The following is a 3936-nucleotide window of genomic DNA, read 5'->3' as shown; positions in this document are numbered from 1 at the left end:
TCATAGTTCGTCGACGCATCTCCCATGTCCTCCTCTGTCCGAGCAGTCCCACTGCCCACCATCACCACCACCTCCCCCTCCTCCTCCTCCTCCTCCTCGACGACAGGAAAACCCTAGCAATATGAGGAAGAGGAAACGCGGCGGTGGGGGAAGAGAGGAAAAGATGGGTGCTTTGGTGTTGGATGGGTTGGGCTTCAGGGTCGGGTTGGGGTATTTATTAGGGGCGGGTTGGGCAACACGTGGACAAATAGAGTATCGTACCTCACAAAGAAGCGGAGACGAATAATTACGAAATCAGATTTGGACCATATAGATGGATTAATCATTGATGAAAGTTAAATCTTGGGATATTGTTATATTTGTGGTTTCCTAATTTGGCTTCTGCTTGAGCAATAAAGTTTGTCATATGCACTGAAATTTAAGTTTATGTGATGAAGAAGGTTGTATGATAAGTTGATAACACTAATAAAAGGGCCCGTGCGTTGTAACATAGACATACATCTCTTGGGTTCTCAATGTAGCCATGTTGATGCTCTCGATCTTCTTGGGCTAGGCATAGTGTTAGAGCTTGATGCTCCTCCTTGGATATTCTTGTGCACATGGGTGCTCATTCCACCAGGTATAACAGTCTCATCTGCGTGCGACAAGTGCGAAGTTGCCAAAGACAACAGGAACATCATCGTTGCCAGCGACACTCATCCTAAGGCGATATTCAAAACCATGGGAAACCACATTTACTATATCAGACCCTCTCAAACCAACGGTCAGAACTACATAAACACCTAACGGGATCCTAACATGCAAGTAAAAAAGCATTATATATTCACACATATGTAACCGAAATTACAAGCCAAAAGCAAACAATCCAGTAGCATCAACTAACTACAGGATGAACTCTAAGAAATAGAGATGACTCATTCACAAATTGGTGCAGGTCCCAAATGCAACCAAGAATGTGTACATGATCTGGCCTCTTGCCATCTCTGGCCCTGGCCGGCTAGCGTCTTTTCAAATGACTATCGGCTTTCGGATGCGAATGTCACGGTTGACTCATGCTAATCGATGTGTGATCCAAGCATGGACGTTCCACTGACTCGCCATCTCAAATTAGGTGGCACATATTAATGATGGCTATTGTCTGTTGATGGAAGCCGCTTGGGTTCGGTTTTGACGACCACAAAATCACAGTCGATGAGGACGCTCTAAGACACTTTGATCTAGTGTCTGTGTTCGGATGGCGAGGGTCATTGTTTGGGAGGTAGACAGAGAGAAGAGAGCTGCATGTGCATCTCCCCTGACAAAAGGTGGTCCTCTAGGCCCATTAATCTGACACTGATTTGACTAAAGAGAAAGATACGAGAACTACACTACTACTATACATCTGGGTGGGCCATAGCTTCACATGAATCTCAGAAAATGCAAGCGGCATGAGATCTACCGCTAGGTACCATCACCACTCAAAATGACTTTGCGTTTCTAATATGACGTAGGCACTCGGAGAGAGAGGGCTCGAAGAGGATAGCCCAATGGGCTGGGATGCCTGAATTTGTGTGGTGCCATAGGCCACTGAAAGGCCCACAGTTGCATTATTCGCCATTTGCAGGCCCGTCCAATAGTCATGTTGGTTCATCATGCTGACATCTCCCACTTGTTTTTATTCCTTTTTAATCTTCAGAAAAATATGAAATAAATATAATAAAATATCAGTTTACATAATTTATTTTCTAAGTGTCCATCATGAAAAATTCACATGTAGTGTAAAAAACATCCTCTCAACTTTTAGAAAAATTGTGTATCAAAAAAAAGATTAAGAGTTTAAAAAAGATGTATGCAACATTTTTCCAAATTTTATACAATATAAAAAATGTTCGTGTATTTCAAAAATATATTTGTAGCAATAGAAAAATGTATGCCATATTAAAAATAGCGTTTCAACAAGTGTTTTAAAAAATTGTAAAATGTTTGACAAATGTAATAAAATGTTAGCATCGTTTAGAAAATGTTTCTTATGATTCAAAGAATGTTACCTCATGTATTTGAATTTTTAACACACATTTCAATTTTTAACACATATTTAAAAATATGTATTTGAAAATATGTTAATAATGTATTTGGAAAATATAAGACGTGTATAAATGTTTTAGTTGTATATAAAAATGACAATTTGTGTGGAAAAAGTAGACATTAAAACATATGCTTCAAAATATTTTACTCATGTATTTGAAAAAGAATTAAGCATGTTATTAAAACTGTAATTGATATACACAAAAAATATTACAATGTCTATAAAAAATAGACATTTGTCTGAAAAACTAAAAACAAAAACAGAGAACCCCAATGAAAACCGAATGAAGAAAAAAAAAGAAAACTGAAGAAAACTAGAAAAGTAAATAGGAAAGAGGAGTACCGCAGAAAACCATAGAAAAACAGATGCAAAATAGTGAAAAAAACGATAAAAAACACTGGAAAAAAAAACCTTGCCTGTAAGCTACAGTACTGAGCCGGCGTAGTAGCACTACACTAGAGAGCAGGACCTATTACATCTCGCAGCGCACGAGAAGTAGCTCCTGAGAACAATGGATGGGCTGGCCCAGATTAGGAGCGAGTATAGCTAGAGAGTTGTTTCTACTGCTTTTCAATAAAGTTTAGTTTTCCTTTAATAAAATAATACGATTATTTAATTCAAAAGGTGAACAATTTTTGAAATTTAATAAAATTTAAATAAAAACCAGAACCCTTTTTATAAAAAGTGAGAATTGTTTTTCAAAAATATGAACATTTAATAATATGATTATTTAATACAAAAGGTGATTTGTTTTTGAAATTTAATAACATTTATGTAAAAACTAGAACCCATTTTATAAAAAGTGAGCATTTTTTCAAAAACATGAACGTTTTCTAAACCAATTTGTGAATATTTTTAATATGGAATACAGTTCCTAAAATGTTTATATTTCCCTGGGCCACCATGTTAGGCTTGTTAAGCCCAAATGGGTCACTAATGCAGTTATGGTGATCAATAAATAAAGCCTGGTAGCTTTTAAAAAAAGGTATATTGCCCTTAACACAATATTTGGTGTTTTCTATTTGCACATTCTGAAAATAAGGAAATGTAAATAGATAAAAAGGGGATACACAACAAGTTAAATCTTCAGAAAATAAAAGCAGATAAATGTGTAGTTTTTCACATTGTTCAATCCTATTGGTCCATGTGGTGTTTCTCTTGGAGATTTTGTGACAAAGCCTCAAGTTCAGATGAGATACTAGCATTTGCCGAATACCGGCTTATGAATGTTTACATTTTATGAAGGAAATGAGAAATTAGGACGCCATTATGGTACACTTTTGGTATGATTTAAAAGGCATATGGTCGGGTGGAATTGAGCTATCTCGAGGCCACCACGATAAAAATGGCTTTTCATCATAATTTTGAATCCTTTGTTTTTATGAGGGTGGTTTTGCGGCGGCCTTTTGGTGTTATACAATGGTGAAAACTAAAGACTTTCGTCCATCAAGGGAGACAAAGCCGTGTATCATACACCGAGGACCAGGCACCACGACAATGCCAGCGAGCACTTTTTTGCCAATGGTCGCGCAAATCATTAAATTCGATTTCTTTGAACACTTCAGCTTGTGTCGCTTGTGGGCATGGCGCCACGAGCAGTACGAAAACTTCAGGGTTCGCTCTGCATATATGATGCTTGTTAATTCACACACACAAAAAAATGCTTGAAGGTTGGCTCGATGGTAGGCAGGCAAGCTAATCGGTGGCGAGAGATCCGCCGCCACACTGGCTTCGGCGGACCCTCGGCTCTGGGAGGAAGCTCCCATGTCGACGGTGGCCGGGACACTTTTGTGGCCATGAGAGATACTTGTTGGATTCGATGGACACTTGAATCTTTCGTAGAGAGAGACAGAGATTTATAGAGAGAGAAG

The sequence above is a fragment of the Triticum dicoccoides genome, chromosome 4A (assembly GCF_002162155.2).
Source record: "Triticum dicoccoides isolate Atlit2015 ecotype Zavitan chromosome 4A, WEW_v2.0, whole genome shotgun sequence".
Classification (NCBI taxonomy): Eukaryota; Viridiplantae; Streptophyta; class Magnoliopsida; order Poales; family Poaceae; genus Triticum; species Triticum dicoccoides.
This window is presented reverse-complemented; position numbering follows the sequence as displayed.